The 21,364-nt window shown below is 38.2% G+C and overlaps 1 protein-coding gene and 1 long non-coding RNA gene across 3 annotated transcripts in view; one reads left to right on the top strand and one right to left on the bottom strand.

The window, feature by feature from the left end:
* Positions 1 to 21,364, top strand: part of LOC117421367 (VPS10 domain-containing receptor SorCS2-like) — a 304,868-nt gene that overhangs the window by 203,454 nt on the left and 80,050 nt on the right. The gene's annotated exons all lie outside the window — the stretch shown is intronic.
* On the bottom strand, positions 14,593 to 16,329 carry LOC117421368 (uncharacterized). The gene is made up of 2 exons (XR_004547492.3): positions 16,070 to 16,329; positions 14,593 to 14,791 (listed from the first exon to the last, which is right to left on the bottom strand). It is a non-coding gene; the product is annotated as an uncharacterized LOC117421368 (long non-coding RNA).

Consider the following 21,364-nt stretch of genomic DNA (forward strand, 5'->3'; position numbering starts at 1 on the left):
CATTCATGTAAAGTAAACTTCACTTATGTAGTCCATTGAAACAAGAATACTCTATGTACTTCTTCCATTCTAAATAATACAAGTCAGATAATAACACTGTAAGTGTTTTGTAAACAATTGTAAGTTTGACTGTCCAGACTGTAAGGAATTCAACCTGGGGACCTGCCAATACTATTCCTACCATGGTGGTTCATGTATAGATTTTCTTGTCAGGTTCCCATGGAAACCAGGTTAGTTAACCCTTAGAGAATTGCTATTGTTATATACTTATGTAGTCCATTGAAACAAGAATACTGTATGTACTTCTTCCATTCTAAATAATAAAAGTCAAATAATAACAACAACATCAACAAGATGGGGAATTTCATTATTTACTCCTCCTTCACTGAACGTTATGAAAAACTGTAATGATTATTTTATGACGATCATACTTCTGATGGCCAAAAGCCATAGTTAAAATCATTATTATTCAATTGGTCATGATATGTACGTGGCAAGTGTGAATTCAGATAGCTATTATACAGTACATTTGTTTTCTCATAGCTTACAAATAATTTAATTAACATATTCATAGCTGGAGGGATTCAGTTTTCCTTTTTAATATTCAAGATATGAAAATGTACGGGGGGATTCATATTTTGATGGAGTTGACTTCAAGTAATTTATTATTTGTAATTTATGATTGTTTCCCATTTCATTTTTTTATAATTTTTTATAAAGTGTATTATAATTCAGACGTTTATAAAAAAAAAAGCGTTAATATTTTAACATATCTTTTGTTCCAGATTTAACTTAAATCTTGTATTTTTTCCTCAGATTTATAAATGTTGTGAAAATAAATAAATGTTTTTTAAATGTGTACATTCAGATATAATTTATAAATCTAGTTACAAGATTTAACATTTAGCTAAATATTTAACTAAATCTTAAATCTCTTAACAAGATTTAGGGCAGCAGTGTGGAGTAGTGGTTAGGGCTCTGGACACCGGAGGGTTGTGGGTTCAATCCCCAGTGGGGGACACTGCTGTTGTACCCTTGAGCAAGGTACTTTACCAAGATTGCTCCAGTAAAAAAAAACCAACTGTATAAATGGGTAATTGTATGTAAAAATAATGTGATATCTGTATAATGTGATATGTTGTAACAATTGTAAGTCGCCCTGGATAAGGGCGTCTGCTAAGAATTAAATAATAATAATAATAAATAAATAATAATATTTAGCTAAATATTTAACTGGCCAGCTAAATCTGGAGTTTGTATGCAAATGAGCTCTGCCCACTTTATGCTTTCATGCAATTTAATTGGCTCTTGTACTGCCAATTGGGAAATATGCAGATTTCAGCATTTTTTTTACACATGGCACCCCATATATATACAGTGCCTTGCAAAAGTATTCAGACCCCTGACCAATTCTCACATATTACTGAATTACAAATGGTACATTGAAATTTCGTTCTGTTTGATATTTTATTTTAAAACACTGAAACTCAAAATCAATTATTGTAAGGTGACATTGGTTTTATGTTGGGAAATATTTTTAAGAAAAATAAAAAACTGAAATATCTTGCTTGCATAAGTATTCAACCCCCACACATTAATATTTGGTAGAGCCACCTTTCGCTGCAGTAACAGCTTTAAGTCTTTTGGGGTAAGTATGTACCAGCTTTGCACACAGTGTCGGAGTGATTTGGGCCCATTCTTCTTGGCAGATTTGCTCCAGGTTGTTCAGGTTGGTTGGACGACGCTTGTGGACCGCAATTTTCAAATAGTGCCACAGATTCTCAATGGGATTGAGATCAGGACTTTGACTGGGCCACTGTAGGACATTCACCTTTTTGTTCTTGAGCCACTCCAATGTTGCTTTGGCTTTGTGCTTGGGATCATTGTCCTGCTGAAAGGTGAATTTCCTCCCAAGCTTCAGTTTTTTAGCAGACTGAAGCAGGTTCTCTTGCAGTATTTCCCTGTATTTTGCTCCATCCATTCTTCCTTCAATTTTAACAAGATGCCCAGTCCCTGCTGATGAGAAGCATCCCCACAGCATGATGCTGCCACCACCATACTTCACTGTAGGGATGGTGTGTCTTGAGGCATGGGCAGTGTTAGGTTTGCGCCACACATAGCGCTTTGAGTTTTGGCCAAAAAGCTCTATCTTGGTCTCATCTGACCAAAAAAACCTTTTCCCACATCGCAGCTGGGTCACTCTCATGCTTTCTGGCAAACTCCAGACGTGCTTTCAGATGGTACTTTTTGAGTAACGGCTTCTTTCTTGCCTCCCTCCCATACAGGCCAGTGTTATGCAGAGCTCTTGATATGGTTGACTGGTGCACCATTACTCCACTCCCAGCCACTGAACTCTGTAGCTCCTTCAAAGTGATTGTTGGCCTCTCTGTGGCTTCTCTCACAAGTCTCCTTCTTGTTTGAGCGCTGTGTTTTGAGGGACGGCCTTTTCTTGGCAGTGCCTGGGTGGTGTGATGCAGCTTCCACTTCCTGATTATTGATCCAACTGTGCTCACTGGGATATCCAAACACTTGGATATTATTTTGTACCCTTTCCCTAATCTATGCATTTGTATTACTTTATCTCTAACTTCTGTAGAATGCTCTTTGGTCTTCATTTTCCTTCAGATTCACAGCCTGACCAATGATCCTTCAACAGTGGGGTTTTTATCCAGAAAATGTGACAGCAACTTTAATGGTTCACAGGTGGAGGCCAATGGTAAGGTAATTGTGTCCTCATTAGGGCAATTTCTTTCATCGGTGTAAACTGGGAGCTTCCACAACACAGGGGTTGAATACTTATGCAAGCAAGATATTTCAGTTTTTTATTTTTCTTAAAAATATTTCCCAACATAAAACCAATGTCACCTTACAATAATTGATTTTGAGTTTCAGTGTTTTAAAATAAAATATCAAACAGAACGAAATTTCAATGTACCATTTGTAATTCAGTAATATGAGAGAATTGGTCAGGGGTCTGAATACTTTTGCAAGGCACTGTATATATATATATATATATATATATATATATATATATATATATATATATATATATATATATGATACATGCTAGAGGTTGGTTTGCAATTTTCTTTTCAAACAGCCTGTATCATAAGAAGACAAACTGCTAGCAATTGCTGTCAAATCCATATGGCAATATTACTATATTATGCCATGGGGGGAATCCAGACCATAAAACAGATATATATATATATATATATATATATATATATATATATATATATATATATATATATATATATATATATATATATATATCACAGATTGTGCATCTGGCTTTTGTCAATTATGTGACTATAGTAGACAATTCAGTTTAAGTCTGATTGTTTTGTTGTAATATTGCTTTATTTTCCACTGCTACAACTCTCGTAACATGATCGGAGAGATTGCACAGCAAACTGTTCTATGCACACAGGTGTTAACAATAGAGATCGTTTTACTATCAGACGCACCATGTTAGTCAAACATCACTATCTTTTTTAAACACATCCATATTGGTTATGTAAACCACACTGAGCCCAATTAGAATTTACAGTATGCAGCAACAGTGTTTTTTCAGCACATAATGTGCTTTGCAGGCTTGCAAGTATGCTTTTAGTGTGACAGCCATATAGGATTGAGTTAATGGGCAGTTCAGTTACAACCCCATCCTACACCTTGGCCTAAATAGGGTAAATGATGCATATTGATGCAAACTCTGTGATGGCAGTTTAGTGTTGTGAACTGCCCACTGGGATCTGCAATAAGACCAAATAAACTGTCATAGCTCCCCTAATACACAAATTGGTAACAACTTTCATTCACTTTCAGTCACCAACAACAATCTCAAGCCTGACTACAAATCCTGCTGCTAATCAAATGATTCGGCAACCACTAACAAGGTCTGCAATTTAAACCTCATGCAGTAGCATCAGTTGCAGCCAAAGTTGAACCTGGGGCTAAAGTAATTTATGTCAGCATTATATATTTTTATACAAGATACTTGGCCTGGCTTGATACAGAGATACTGACTCGAGGCAGTTGTAAAGTGCTGTAGACATGTATGGTTTTCCATAGTAATGCAAAAAACTCACAGGAGATTTCCAGACAACTCTGAATAATCACAGAAAAAGTACAGGCTCAAAATTCAGATAAAACAGAGTTGCCTCAGCTGAAGGAAAGATAAAATCAGAGTGAGGCATACATTAATGGATCAGATTGAAGAAACTAGGACCACAAGAGAAAAGACACATTTACAATCTTGCACACAGGTACAAGCAACAGGCACACGCACCATCATACTAGTAAGGATTACCAGAGTGTTGCCCTTTGTATGTGAAATATGAAAACATTATCTCTCTTATACCTTTTCTACTAATGACTCATACCATTGTAGTTGCCATGGTGACAGTGACAAAGCATTACCTCTGAAGACCATTAGTAAGGGATGTTATCACTCTTGTACAGCTGTACTTATTCTTTATTTCTTGCCATTGACAACTGGAAGAATAATTATTATTCTTGACAGAACATACTGTAGTCCTGTCGGGTTAGATAAAAAGCAATTAACTGAACCATCAATCCTAATTTTCTCAAAAAAGTTAAGAAAACAATTCACAAATGAATTAAAGCAGATCTTAGATTGTACTGTATGACACTTGGTTTCCCTCAATGTCAAGGAGAAGAGGCATGACTGCAAGGAGCAGACAACAGAAAAAACAATTGCCATTCAGCTTGTTGAAAGTAAGCGGCTTTTAGCCGCAAGATCTTTTGAGTGGCTCGTAATTTATGTGTCAGACCCAATGACTTGTGTTCATTAATTCAGCTTTAGGCAGAATCAAATGTGATAACCCATCAGGCTATAACCACCTTTTCACTATCTGTATTCCCCATCAGATAAAGAGAAACGTAACAACGCAAAATACAATATCATGTTTTATTGTAGGTCATAATTGTGACTGGTGGGAACACACAGTGTTAGTACCATGGACAGTGCAAACAAACATAAACATCTATAATGCAAAATATGAATTCCATAATGAAATTAATACTATGGAAAATGAGAAACAGCAACATGAACAACTTATCAGCATCAGGTCAAACAGGAAAATGCATCCAAACAAACTTTTTTAAGGATTTTGTGATTCATTGCTTATGTGCTCTTCATGTGACCTCTCACGTATACATTGTTTATGTTGGTGCACCAGGAGTTTTACATTCAGTTTTTAACAGAAGCAACTGCTCAATATCATTCATCATTTAACATATGGTTTCAACAAAACATTTTCAAAATTTACAGTTACCATGAACATGAAACTGTGTAAAGAAAATAGTTTGCAATGACACGTTATAATGCCCTTGAAGTTTGCATTCTCATTGTCACTGCATATTAAACTTTTTAAAGCACTCAATGTGCAGTGGCATGTTACATATCTCACAAGAGTAGGTTGTATGACAGTCACATACATGGCATCTCAAGAATCTATTGTTTGAGTTGATTGGCCATTGAGAGGTGTTCTCTCAGTGGAATCTTGCAGACTCAATTACTCCTGCAGTTAGTGAAGATCTTCTTCCATGTCCTTTTGGTTTGGTCCTGAAGCAATGTAGCCGACTCTCTGCCACAATGTGTTGGAAACGCAGGTCATAGTCACCATGATGTCCCTGTAGAACAGCCAGCTGTTCACTAGAGCTATTGATAGACCAGGTATAGATGGGCCTCCACCTGTTTTTCGATCTAATGGTGAGTCGGTAATGGGAGACCTGGAGATCATGGAGATCTGCACCTCCCATATGCTGGTTATATGAGTAGATGCATCTTGGTTGTGGGATTTTGTCATAAGCACGCTTTTCCTTATTCCATCTTTTGACAATTCAGAATATCTGTCTTCTACATTTGTTACCACTGTGACTACACTGTTGTCATTCCTCCTGAAAAGCAGTTTCTCTCCTTGAGTTAAAACATCTGAAGATCCTATGGGTGTCATCTCAAATTCCTTATAAGGTTTAAAAGGGACATCATACAAACAATTTTTTCTTACTGTCCCAGAGCTTCCATATCCACACCTAGTCATCTCTTCTAGAAGTGTCAAGGATGTGAAGAGGTTGTCAGGTGTGAATTTGCATCCTTGAGGTACCTCAGCTTGTTCAGCAAGACCCAGAACTACACTGGGTCCCTGACCCAATCCATTCTCTGGAAGGAGAGTGTGGGCTCCAGCAAATGGTTCTGATATGTCGTATGCCCTGCTTTATCCCACTGGTCACAATTGTGACCTGTTAGATATTTGTACACATTATAAACATCGTGGACTAAATGTATTGATTATGAAAGTATCTCTGTATGCTAGAACATACTGTTTCTTCAAGAGCTTCAATGCCTCCATCCTTCCTTCACGGCCCAACCAAGAAGTAAATGCATGTGGTCACATGGCCATTTCCACCAATCATATGAAAATGTTCAAATTTTTACATGACAACTTGATAATGCATTCTACATGAAAACTAATCTCGGTTGATTCCGTGCAAAGGTATAACCCAATGCATACAGTATACAGTACACAGTTTGTAATTTTTTATTTAAAGTTTTATGTATAAGTATTTGCATTTCACATTGGCAGTGACAATATATGTCTGTGTATCTGTCTGCCTATCATTTATCAGTGTTAAACATGTACTGCACTTGCTAATTTAAGTAATTCTACGTACCAGGTACCACGCTGGACTGTGAAAGTGTGTCTGAGAGAAGGAATTGTTGTGCTGAATTTAAATTTAAATCAAGGGAAGTAATGTTAAAACTTTACAATGCATTAGTAAGACATCATCTATAATATTGTGTTCAGTTCTGGTTACCTAGCTACAAAAAGGATATTGCTGCTCTACAAAGAGTGCACAGATGTGTGACCAGAATTATTCCTGGTTTAAAAGGCATGTAATATGCAAACAGGCTAAAATAATTTTCAACCTGAAAAAAGAAACAAGGACCAGGGGTCACACATTTTACACAGAGAAATTTGGGAGTCTGGAACCAACTCCCCAGTAAGGTTGACACCCTGGGATCCTTCAAGAAGCTGTTTGATGAGATTCTGGGATCAATAAGCTACTATTATTATTTATTATTATTATTTATTTCTTAGCAGACGCCCTTATCCAGGGCGACTTACAATTGTTACAAGATATCACATTATACATTATACAGATATCACATTATTTTACATACAATTACCCATTTATACAGTTGGGTTTTTACTGGAGCAATCTAGGTAAAGTACCTTGCTCAAGGGTACAACAGCAGTGTCCCCCACTGGGACCCACAACCCTCCGGTCCAGAGTCCAGAGCCCTAACCACTACTCCACACTGCAAACAAGCAAGATGGGCCGAATGGCCTCCTCTTGTTTGTAACCTTTCTTATGTTCTTATGTTCTTAATCATTATTGATAGATACACATTAAGGTAAATGTGTGCAGTATCTTGTCACTGCCAGCCTCTCTTCTCTTCTATAGAATACTTATGCATGAACCACAATGTCTCTCTACTCAGGCTCTAAGTTTTACAGTTGTCTATAAGCTCTCTGTTTAAAAAGTGTGTTTGAAATGTTACATAAAATATTTGACTGGCATACCGCCAACTTCTTCTGTTATCTTAAGAGTCTGCCTTATATAAATACAACTGAGCTTGCATTGCTCACAGGCTTACTGTTAGTAAGCATTTAGAACTTTTCATGGGCTTAGCCTTTGATCCCCACTTTGGTAGGGCATTTTTGTTAGGTTGTAGAGAGCCTCTTGTCGTGTATTTGGACATAACTGAGAGTGATGAAATCACTACTTTTGAAAAAAAAAAGAAATGGTATTAAATGTTTGTTCTTTAACAGCTTAAGGTTGTGAACTGCTTTTTTAAGCTGGTAATGTGACAAATTGACGGACCTGGGCTCATAATAAAAATGGTTTGTTCAGTTAGCTGCAAAATGAATACATTAAATGCCTTGGAGATTATCATGTAACGTCACATCTCAGTGTGCAAACAAGCTTTTAATTAGTGGTTTACCACTGCGCACAATACGACAGCAGTTCGGGTTTTGGTTAATTTGCCGTAAGACTGTTATTAGTTACGTATTTATTTAAAGATATTGATGCAGGCTATCTCCTTAAGCATGTGTGCTCATTTCCAAAGAGCTTATTGTAAAGGATGAGCTGCAGTTTATCCGGCAATGGATTGGTCCCAAATAACCCAGAGGCCTTCATGCCACCAAGTGAGTCAGTATAAACACTGCTGTGACAGAACATATTACATTTATTGGTACTGGAAGGGTAGGTGCCTTTGGGTCTGGTGGGTTGTCAGTGAATTTTACCACACAATTAGGACCATTTCTTATGTAGTTGGATTTATAGAACAGCAATGTTACTGCTGTTCCCTGTGGTCATTTATAGAACAGCAATGTTACTGCTGTTCCCTTTGGTGATTTACAGAACAGCAATGGTACTGCTGTTCCCTGTGGTCATTTATAGAACAGCAATGTTACTGCTGTTCAATGTGATTTACAGAACAGCAAGGATACTGCTGTTCCCTGTGGTGATTTACAGATAAGCAATGTTACTGCTGTTCCCTTTGGTGATTTACAGAACAGCAATGGTACTGCTGTTCCCTGTGGTGATTTACAGTTAATCAATGTTACTGCTGTTCCCTATGGTCATTTATAGAACAGCAATGTTACTGCTGTTCCCTGTGGTGATTTACAGAACAGCAATGTTACTGCTGTTCAATGTGATTTACAGAACAGCAAGGATACTGCTGTTCCCTGTGGTGATTTACAGAACAGCAATGTTACTGCTGTTCCCAGTGGTGATTTACAGATAAGCAATGTTACTGCTTTTCCCTGTGGTGATTTACAGAACAGCAATGTTACTGCTGTTCCCTGTGGTGATTTACAGAACAGCAATGTTACTGCTGTTCCCTGTGGTGATTTACAGAACAGCAATGGTACTACTGTTCCCTGTGGTGATTTACAGAACAGTAATGTACTGCTGTTCCCTGTGGTGATTTACAGAACAGCAATGATACTGCTGTTCCCTGTGGTGATTTACAGAACAGCAATGGTACTGCTGTTCCCTGTGGTGATTCACATATTTACAGAACAGCAATGTACTGCTGTTCCCTGTGGTGATTTACAGAACAGCAATGTTACTGCTGTTCTCGGTGGTGATTTACAGAACAGCAATGGTACTACTGTTCCCTGTGGTGATTTACAGAACAGCAATGGTACTGCTGTTCCCTGTGGTGATTCACATATTTACAGAACAGCAATGTACTGCTGTTCCCTGTGGTGATTTACAGAACAGCAATGTTACTGCTGTTCCCTGTGGTGATTTATAGAACAGCAATGTTACTGCTGTTCCCTGTGGTGATTTATAGAACAGCAATGGTACTGCTGTTCCCTGTGGTGATTTACAGTTAATCAATGTTACTGCTGTTCCCTTTGGTGATTTACAGAACAGCAATGATACTGCTGTTCCCTGTGGTGATTTACAGAACAGCAATGGTACTGCTGTTCCCTGTGGTGATTCACATATTTACAGAACAGCAATGTACTGCTGTTCCCTGTGGTGATTTACAGAACAGCAATGTTACTGCTGTTCTCGGTGGTGATTTACAGAACAGCAATCTTACTGCTGTTCCCAGTGGTGATTTACAGAACAGCAATGTTACTGCTGTTCCCTGTGGTGATTTATAGAACAGCAATGTTACTGCTGTTCCCTGTGGTGATTTATAGAACAGCAATGTTACTGCTGTTCCCTGAGGTGATTTCTCTAAGAATTACAGAGCCTTCAAACAGTAGTACATGGCAGCCCAGAATGCCTTACAGTATTTCAGATTTATATCTGAGACGAGTCTCCTCTTTGCAGCTTGTAACAATGAAAGGATTACATTTCATTACAAATTATAGTTAGGGTTATATGTGAGGAAATGTAAGGTGTGCCTTTATATGATTTGGTGCACAATGTGATCACGAATGCAAAAATGTGTTTCCAGAATCAGTCATATGTTTGTAGCAGATATTGAGCTGATCCATATGCCATTTTAAGCCAACATGCAAGGATTATGTCGGATTTATTTTAAACATAGAGACAGGAACAATCCAAATACCGTATATGATAAGACCAGTAAGACAGAGCATTTGCTGTAAAGCCTTTCTTTAAACAGGCTGTCTGTGAATCTTTTAAAGCAAAATATCCTTCAGGGGGATTGTCTCAAGACATAAGATTGCATTTCAAATATATTTTAAAAAACAGATTGGTAGTACTGTTTTTCATATAATTAGATAAAACAATACTTGATTAAACAAGAACAACTCGCTGTCATTTTGAACCCATTTAATTTCATTTTCATTCACTTTTGTAGATTATACCCTTCATTGTTGTAGAGATACTGTTTTTAAGGATATAACTGAGGGGAAAAAATATTGTTTTAAGTAAAATGCTTAAGTAATGTAATTTTTTAAAACTCATGTTTAAATGTAATGACTCTCAAACATAGATCTATTACATCTCATCCACGCTCAGTTTGGGAAGCGAAGCGTCAGCGAGCTTCCACAACGCCCTGTAACTACATCCCTCTTCTCTGAATGGACAGCTAAATCGAGATCCCTGCTATCATTGGTTGCTTCAGGTGTCCATTTAAAGAGAATGATTGTTGACAGATCCCAGAGATCTTGAGACTCAATAGAAAATCGGGAGGTTAGGCAGGTATGGGTCACAGCCAGATAATATGCTTGACCTTGCTCACCCTCGCTGCCTATATGAAAACTGCTTTCCACATTTTTTTTTATTGGTGTGCATGCATACCTGCGTACCAGTTATGTGAACCCCTGTAAATATAGTATAATGCTCAGAAATTCTCCTATAATTTGTTCAAGTGTGCATGTTCACTATTACAACATTGTTGTCCTATCTTTTGTTTTTCAGCTTCTGTGCCGTTTAAGTTACTGTATGCTGTACACAAATGTGATTTACCAGAACTCTGTTAACAGAAATCTGCACAACATGTGTGTGACAGGGTAGCGTCGTGGGCCCAGATGTTAATCGGCAGGCAGAGAGACTCGGAAACCAGGAAACTGCAGTTAACGTGCTTCTGTGCTGTTTAATCAACAAAAGATAAATCAAAAAGTCAAACAAAACACTGCTCACAGAGCAAAAATAAAACAGTTAAACAAAAACAAAACAAGTAGGCTGAGCATTCGCTTTCACTACAGTTCTTTTTCAAAATAAACACAGCACCAACAAACAACCACTTCACCCAAAACACCTCCACCAAACAAAAGAATTTCCCCTTTTTTATACCATGTGGCTGGAGCCTAATTATCAATGATTCAATTAGCTCCAGCCACACACACATGTATTTTGGCAGGGACAGGAAATTAACCCCATCCCTGCCAACCACCACCAAATCACCACACAACAACAATATTTACAGGCAGGGCCCTGCCCTGCTACAATGTGTTAGCAAGCTTAACCCAAATCAACACTACTCAGGGGAGTCAAATAGAAAATATTGTGCTTCAAAAATGCTATCAATTTTACTTTACTTGTATCGCTGAAAGCAGTGCTTTCCTCATTGCAGGATATAGCCGAATCAGAATTATAAGTTTCCATTTGTCATTATCTCAAGCTCCACATGTCTTTGTTAGACTTTCACATCTACCTGGCTAAAGAAAAGAGCAAACATAGGTATCTATGTGAGCATGGGGGTCTAACAGTGAAACAACAATGAGCGGTTCATTCCTATGTTGAATAAGGTATAAAATTGGCTTGAAGCCTTCTGAACTCATTTCTCTAACGATTATAAAGCATGTAGCCCATTGACTGTGCCCCAAACTACAGAACAGCAGGTGCATTCAAAGACGACTATTTGTCCATTGCATTGACTAATCCTTCCAATGTTAATTCAATTTCCGTTCCCATTTCTATGGAGAGGATGAATGATAGTTTGGGGTCATATCTCCTAAAGGTGCACCAACAATTGACAGCGAATTCCCAGTGCTCAGTGTTCTAAAAATGAGCACAGCTGGAGAACACCTTATGAAACAGCTGTCATAGTTCTGTGTACTCCACGTGTAGTAATAACTAGGAATAAGTGTCAATGTGTGTTGGGTAATGATATATTGTAATTGAATTGTTCCACAGATTTGGAGGATAACAAGAAGCCATTAAACAATAAAAACATTGGATAAGCCTCGGGCAGACAGATCTCACTTTCTGATGTTGTTTGCATGAACTTGAAAGATAAAGATTAATTTAGAATAATTCCAGTAACAGCTGGTCCGGATTTGTTCAGTCGTAGCTGTATTTAGTCACAGGTACTGGAAGAAGGGACTTTTAATTCAGGGTTTTGGACAAAAAATGTAAACCCCCATGCAAAAACAGTGTTATGTCAGGTTTTTCCTTTTATGTTTGGTCTGTATATGCCCACTACTTTTATTGCTTATATCAAGGTTGTAAAAGCCTGGGTTTGTTGTGTAGTAAGTTTAGTTCTGTTGTAAGGGCAAGTAAAGGACATGCACCAGTGAGAGTAGACTGTGACGCAGTTAAGATGTTGCAAATAAACTATTTAATATATCTATATACCTTGAATATATCTAGGTATTTGCAATTTAAGATTTTAAAGTGGTCCTAGGGGTTAAGTGAAAAAACACAAAAAACATGATGTATAATGTGTGGTTTAGTGATGCAGGAAAATTGTTGTCTTTTCTTTATCTTTTATAGTAAATTGAATATTTGTTTACCCGTACATACAGCAGATGTTTTTACAGCCGTGATGGTGGACAGAGGCTATGGCATATCCTGTTTTGTGTGTGTTCAGTAAAGTGTGTTAGTTGCTTGCTGTGCATTCATGAAGTGTAAATCCACAGGGAATGCTTCAAATTAAAACAAACAAACAAAACAAAAAAACGGTGGTTTTGAGTTGAAGAAAGAGAGAAATAGTTCAGAAACTGAGATTGGAGAGCAAAAGAGCAAATCATATGCCTAGCAGATGTGCTTAAAGTGGATAGAAAATAAACTACCTTGTCCTTTCTATAGGCAATTCTACAAGAAATCCAGAAATAGAAAAGCACAGATATTTTTTGCTGAAAAATAGATGCTGCAGGAAAATGTTTAGACAGTTTTCTGGTTTGTGATGTAACACTGTCAGTGCTACAACACAAGCGTTTGTTGTTGAGCCTAAAGAAAGTCTTAATTCTGCAGCTCAAGCCGACACAAAGAGTTTTTTTTTTTTTAATTATTTTAATCAAGCCCAGTACAGTGTGGATTTGGTCAGTAAAGCCACTGGTATTCCTCACACGCATGGTGGATCACTGAATAGAGTGAAGGCTTGCCCTAGCATCCTGCTGCTTTATGTGTATTTGCCTTTCTTATTAAGCCGGGGGCAAAGATTTCTCCATGGACTGTAATTCGCCATTGGTGTGCTGAGGCTCTTAGAGCTGTAATGAGAAAATAAATACTGAATGGGGACTGACTGTGTATAAAAACTAAACAAAGTCATTAGTAAAGGAAACATTTTAATATTGCTTAACTTTTTATAACGCTGTAACAGGGTTCTGCTCGTGGGTGCGTGCATTCGCTGCTGAGTGACAGGCAGGAGATCAAGACAGAGGTTGAAGTTGACACGCCCCGCAGGCGCGCAGGATTTATTTACACACACACACAGAACAGCTCACGTGACACTACCAACCATGGTAGCTCACTGAGTACATATGGCCAGCATACGAAAAAAACAAAATAAAACACAATACAAAAAACTATAAAATAAAAGGTGCCGTAAAAAGGGTGTGCGCTACTCCCTAAATCAGGTCCCGCTTGCTCACCTCGCTATACTTTATGGGGATCTACCATCCCCGAACTAATCTTTATGTATCAACACAAACCCCGACTCCGGCCGTCGGCGGTTTTGGCAGCTTCTTTTGGCTCCAATCCTGGTTCACCATCACGGCGATCAGAGGATTTCAGCAACATATTTCGGTCTCTATGCTCGGGTAGCATGGACGTGTTCAGCCCGTTGTCCTTGGCTTTGCAGCAGCCCCGAGGTGAACAAACAGGACCTCTTTATACCTGATGCCATGCTGGAACACACCTACCTGCTGATTATCTACAGCTGGCAATCACACACAGCAGGCAGGCTCTCCCAGGAGTGTCAGGTACTGCATTAAATTAACCACAACAATTACACACATTTACACAATACCACTCCCATCTATACACAAAAAACTCTCTTCATGTGCAGGGCACCTGCCCTGCTACAAACGCTTACATGTTATAATATGTGGCACTTTCTTAGCTTTAAAAAAAATCCTAAAAAAAACCCACCTGTTAAGAACCTAGTATAAACACAGTCGCTTGGAGTTCAGGATGAGTCATACTAGAAATGCTGACTTGACCCTTTTTGTAATTCGCATTGTCGAATTGGTGCCTTCCACTATTATGGGTTAGGAGAGGGAGCTAGTTATAGTTTAACATGTCCACATTTTTTATGTCTATCTAGCAAACCCTATTTCAAGTATTTGGCTCTGTGACTGGGTACCGTGGAAATAACGTGACGTCAACAGCAATGTCTGGGTTTAGCACGTTAGTGCACGTTTATTTACAGTGAATTTGTATTTACACAATGGTGAACAGGTTTTGCTGTAGAATTGCAGCGCACTTAGTAAAGAAATGTACACAGTCCGTCTTTCCAAGGGCCTTTCCTTGGTTTCCCTTGGTCACTGTACAGAGAAATCCCCTCCGTAGAGGTCTGCATCCAAATAACAGAGTTCTGTAAAACAGCACAGGATTAAAACCTTGTTCACCCTCATTTTGGTCTCCTTCCCAACTTCAAGCCCTGCCCCTGTAGTCAGCCACATCAATGCTACCTGTTCAGGTGTTTACAAAAGGTCTAACAAGAGGTCCGGAGCCTGCAGCACTCACACCATTTTCCCTTACCAAGATGTCGGTCGCTAAAGTCACCTCTTCCTAATTCAGCAGTCCCTTGCATCAGGAGGGCGAATTTCAGACAAGACCCTTTTCTGCCAATCAAAGGCTCCCAAAGGCAATCCTGGTATTGCCTGGAGCTGGAGCCATGAATAACAAGCCCCTCTGCTGCTGGTAATATACTGTAGAACCTGTAGTTTGTATATCTACAGTAATCATCTAACCCAATAATACTCACTAACTTGTAATATATTCCTTTATATTTTTTCGTGCTCATAAATAGTGTTGAGTAAATGAGTCTGCCAGTGGCGGTTTCCCTTCCCAGCAGAGATGAGAGTCTCTTGATTAGGGCACTCAATATTAATCGCAGGTTGTGTTATTCAGTCATTCATATAATTATTTCTGAGTTAATTTCTCTTAAATATGTATAAAGATGAGGGACAAATCTAGCACGACAAAGTATGTTTCAGCAGATAATCACATAACGATGTTTCCTTGGGGAGTATTATGTATGGCAGTATAGAGCAGAGTTAATTAATAGACTTTAAACTGACAGATCGCTTTATTCAAAGCATTATCCACCATTGTTCAGACTGTAAAGAGTGAATCAGAAGAGTAGTTTTCATACACATATTAACATTAGTTGATCAGGGCACGACCAAGCACTGGGGGAGATGGTTAAAGGTCAGAAAGGTCAAAGGTATCCAGCACTGTTGCCCTGGAGCAGATCAGTGACAAAGGGTAACATACTGCTAGTTTATCTTTATGGATTTTTTTTTATTTTACTTTTGATAGATCAAAGTATATAACAAAAAAATCTGTGTGTATGAAGGAGGTCCACATTGAAGAATATAAAGGGTCATATTAATAAAGCATTGAAACCATTATATGACTCCAATCTACTTCAAGAAACAATATTAAATTAAAAGCTGGTCTTTTTTTTTTTTTACCGAATTAGACTGAGACCTAAAAATCATGTAACAAACACCCCCTCCCTGCCAATCCAAAACAAACAAGAATTCTAAGAAAAACAACAGTAAAAATAACAATAATAAACACAAATTATAGGAGCGAGCTGGCACCCCATCACACCAGGCTGTAAGGGATTTGGAATCAAGCTTACCATGTAATAATGCCTTTGTGGACTTGCTGCAGACCAATGATCAGACCGTTTCAGCCACGTCTGTTTGTCTGCTTCAAGATGTCACTGCCTACAAAGCAAGCACAAAACAAGAGAAAGTGAGCAAAAAAGCAGGCTTGCTCACAAATCCGCTGACTGTAGCTCATGCACTATTGCCCTGGTGATGCCGTTTCCATGTGGATGTAGTCAGGCCTCAATAAACACACACACTAGGCCATAGCTAAAAGCCACTTTAACGCTGACTACAGTTTTTTGCTTTCCTAAAACTATAAAGCCGATTATAGGTGACAGCAAAGATTGACTTAGTTGATTAATCAAGTTTACATTTTCCAAACCATAATTATAAACTCCACAGACAAATAATATAGTATGCCAGATACTGCAGCACAAGCAGACTAAGCAAAAATAAATGGAACACTTCAACAAAGTGGACCTGTATTACAGGCGTATCTTGTTTTTTGGGCAGAAGACTGTTATCTGCGAACCATTACTACTGCAATATGAGAGATTTTTTGTCTTTTGTATAAATCAGTCTTAATTGCACTGGGACAGAAAGCAGCCAGTGTCAGTTGTGTTATTTTGGCTCCAGGCAGTGATCTATTGAATGCTTGTTTGTTGTTGCACATTGTTTTGGACATGGCTTGACACCATTTCTCTATTGGGTCAAGCAGGGACTATAAACTGGAACAACAAAAGATCCCTTCCAATACAAAAAGAAAGATGTTTATCATTGTAAAACAGACAGTAATTGGCAGTAATTCAATGATGGTTTAACTGTTTATATCATCATGGTAATTATACAAAGTGCATTACAAATAACTAGGCATGTGGAAAATTCCAAAAACAGAATTGTAAAACCTAACAGATTTGGGGGTATTTAGGATTCATATCGATTCAGAACCCATTTTTATCCAGAACTGAACTAAAATAGTTTTTCTGCTGGTCTGTGAGGAGTGATGTTTTTGCTATCCCAAATAAAACAACCAGATTGAATTGGCTGATTCTCTCTATCCTAACATTTAATTGGCTGATGAAGACTATTTTCCATCCTTTCTTTTTTGACAAAAAGAAGTCCTGCTTCTGTATTACATTTGACTAAATTAGAAAAATCGCATGGTATTGTCTGGAATCCTCAGTTTAATTTATTTTTAAGACAAGCATGTGCTGTACAACGAGATGGTAGGGTTACTTTCTTTATTAGTTTGAATGCATGGCAAGCCACTTGAGCCAACTTTAAACTATTCAACTAGACATACTGTACCAAATAATCGACTGATATTGCTGTGTTATATTCAATTATTTGTTTTTTCTTTGTTTGTAATAATGTCGTTTTTACCTCAGAATCTATCATTGAGTGCTTGAATTAAACTGTTGATGAACTGAATCACATACAGTTTTCTTTACGTAACAGCAAGCTATTAAGGCAGTGGATCACAGACCATTTCCACCTAGGTGGCTGCTGTTGGAATGGCAGTGAATTGAAAGTATTTCTTGTCTTTTCCTCAGAACCTGTCATAGATGATCCACTGTGTCTTTTGTGTCATTAGTCTGTTTGCAAGGTAAAGCTATAAGAAAATCAATAAAACACAAACTACATGAATAGATAAATAAAAGCATTCTCTCTTCCTTAAGTGCTTAAACGTTCTTGAATTCCCATTCCCAACCACCACAGCCGACTTTCAATCAGAAAGCAAACAAATGGATTACTTGGAACCAATGCCTTTGCATTACTGCAACCAATTCTACATATAGATTCAGAGTTGTCACATACTGGGTAAGGCAAATATTAGCCTCATGTCACAGAGAATTGACTTCATGTAAAAAAAGAAAAATGGCATATATTGTTTGAGGTGTGCTCACACTCAAATACAAGGATTACAAATTAAAATGTAGAGGGTTTCTTTGGTGGCTCACCTGGTAAAAGTACTGGCACGTGCTGGCTGTATTACATTGCAGGTCTTCGCTGGGGATTCCAGAAGGAGCTTCGCATTGGCTCTGGTGCTCCTGCTGGTTAGGGAGGTAAAACTGGATTTGACTGATCTCCTGAGCTGTGTGTGGAACTGCTGCAGTGAGAGAGCATAAATTGGGGAGAAAATCAATACACCTACTTAGGAAAAATAAGCAGTGTAAGCATAGGTACCGAGATAGGGCTAATACAGTCTCATTGGTAGTAAGCAAAAAAGGAAAATATGAAGTCAAATTGTTGTTTTTTAAGTAAAAGATTAAACATCATTCTTTTCTTTAGGCACACAATAAAGCTAATAAGATGGCATTAAAATGACCTGAAATTATGGAGTAAAATGAAACAACAGATTAGACCGCATAATTGGATCATGTCAAGCTAGGTATTGTAAATTGCTGCATGTAGTCAAGTGGGATGTCCAGTGCTTGTTGAGTGTCCAAGAAAGAAGAGAGCTTGAATGAGGCCAAGAAATCGACACAGCCTAAAATGTAAATGCATTTGCTTAAGAAATGTATTCTTCTGTGGTGGTTGACCGTTCAGCCTTTCACCTAATATGCAACGCAGAGATACTGCTCTCTGTCTGTGTTAACTGTGATTGACTAGAAATATATTTTACATTCAGTTGCTAAAGGCAGTTATCTCCCCCACAGAGTCATAGTAGTATCCACATAGAAATAAGATTCAGAGTTATTTTCTGAAAGTGATGTTATATTGTATGTGCTGTGTAAACAGAATGGTATATTATCTGTTTTTTAATTTAAAAAAAAAGAAAAACTTGAGGCTCTGGATAAACAAGGGTGTTTCCAATTTAGTGTCATGTAAACAAGTAACAGTTAGTAAACAGGAAGAAAGTGAGCAGTTTGCCGTTTGCCATGGTAGATAATATTATATTTAAGATGTGTAGTTACAGTAGTTAACACTTGTGTTTTCTAATGAGGTCCAACCATTTAGGAGATTTGCAATTTAATTTACATTCTATAGTGCCTTTCATCACAAGGATCCCAAAGCACTTCTTCACACACACACAAATGAAGAATTAAACCATTAAATTAAAAACAGTCTGATACAGAGTTTGATAAAAACAGAAATGTAAAAAGAAATGCAAAATTTGGTTTTAATTGTAAAAAAAGCTTGTTTTAGAAATAACAATTTAAAAAATCTACAACAAAAATTGAATAAAATTAGAATTTAAAAAAGAACAAAAAGAAAATGCAGTTTTGATTGTGAAATAGGAAAACTAAGATAGATTTGTTTTCAATCTTGATTTAAAAACAGTAAGAGTCCCAGCTTCCCTGACAGAAGAAGGCAGAGTATTCCATAATTTAGGAGCTCTCCAAGAAAAGGCCCTCCATCCTGTATTATTTTTATTCACCCTAAGAATAACCAGCAGCCCTGCTCTAAGAGTGATCTAAGAGTGCGTTTAGTAGTATACGGGGTCAATAATTCTTGTAAGTAACTGGGTGCTAATCCATTCAGTTAAAAGCAAAATCTTAAAACCAATTGTAAACTGCACAGGGAGCCAGCGCAAAGAGGCCAGAACAGGAGTAACATGTTCACTGTCTGGTTTTAGTCAGAATTCTAGTGGCAGTGTTCTAAATGAGCTGTAAGCGAGACACCACACATTCTGGGATACCAGAGAAAAGTACATTACAATAATCAATTCTAGATGAAACAAAAGCATGCATTAGTCTTTCAGCATCAGGCACAGAACTAATAGGTCTAAGTTTATCTATATTTCTCAAATGATAAAAAGATACATTAATAACATTAATGTGAGTCTCCAATGATAGAGCAGGGTCAAAGCTAATAACACCCCAGCAGAAGTATTAGAGCATCACCAGCGTAAAAATGGAAGTTCACTTCATGTCTGTGGATAATGTCACCTAAAGGTAACATATATAATGAAAATAACAAAGGACCTTGTAGCAGGGCGATTGCCCTGCACGTGTATTTAGTGTGGATATAATTTGTATGGGGAAATGGGTTTATTGTATGTCGTTTTGGAGTTGATTTGTTTAATTGAATTATTGTTTTACAGACGGGCGCTCGATTGAGACTTGCTGCCTGCTAGGTTTGGTTGAGAGGAAGAGCAGCAAGTGATTGGCTGTGCTGGACCTCAATCAGCAGGTGGGCGGGTCTTGATTGAGTGTCCGTCAGTTTAAAAGCATCCGCGGGAGATTGTTCGAGGCGACTGTAACGCCATGCCAGAGGGGAGCGGCGTATACTCAGGAGGAGAGGGTCCGCGCTGCAGGAACGACAGCTACGCAACCCTGAGACTGCAAGCGGTGCTTGTGAAGGCAATGCCCAGCCAAGGCCGTATGAAGCAGCACGAGTCGTTGTATGAATACCGGATCGTGAGTAGGTTAGTTAGGGGATTGTGATCCCATGTGATGTATAGCGAGGGTTACGTAGTGTAGCCGGTTCCTGGAGCGGGACGCCTCGTTTTAAGGCTAGTGCTCGCCCTCTGGGGCACCTTTTATTTGTAGTTTTTGTACTGTGTTTTATTTTGCCTTTTGTACAGCTTGCTGTATGTGTCCTCTGTGCGTTACCATGGCTGGTAACGTCACATGACCACCTTTACTTTCATTTTCTGTTTGTTTGTGAATAAAACCAGCGCGCCTGTGCCGGCGTTTTCAAATCCACCCCCAGTTGTCTCTCTGTAGTTTGTAAACAGCGGCTATCCACGCAAGTGACGTAAGACCCGGTCACAGACCTAAAATAGAAAATACCGCAGACAACTTCACAACTTCAGACAATGCTGATTTCACCTCCTCAACCAAAACGAAATGAAAGCTATCGGAAAGATAAGATGTGAACCAAGATGGGACACCTCCTGGCAATCCCTCTGAGCTTTCAAGACGATTTAATAAAGTGGAATGGTTCACAGTATCAAAAGCAGCCCTTAGATCTAGGAGAATTAAAATTGAGGAAAGCCTGATTCAGAGCTTATGAACAGATCATTTACAACTCTAACAAGGGCTGTCATGCTATGTAAATCCAGACTGAACATTTTCATAAGCACTACTAAGAGCTAGAAATTTGTGTAATTGATTGGCAACAACTCTCGCTAAAACCAGATTGGAGATTGGCCTATAATTATTAAGGACTTTGGGGTCCAAGTTAGTTTTCTTGAGCACAGCTTTACCACAGCTACCTTAAGTGCTGAGGGAACTATACCGGAGGTAAGTCATCCATTTATAATTTTTCAAATGTGAGTATTAATAACACAAAAAACATATTTTAATAGTTTAGTAGGAATGGGATCAGGAACACATGCAGTGGGTCTCGTATGCCGGACTAGCTCTGTCAGTTCT

The sequence above is a fragment of the Acipenser ruthenus genome, chromosome 1 (genome assembly GCF_902713425.1).
Source record: "Acipenser ruthenus chromosome 1, fAciRut3.2 maternal haplotype, whole genome shotgun sequence".
NCBI classification, from domain to species: Eukaryota; Metazoa; Chordata; class Actinopteri; order Acipenseriformes; family Acipenseridae; genus Acipenser; species Acipenser ruthenus.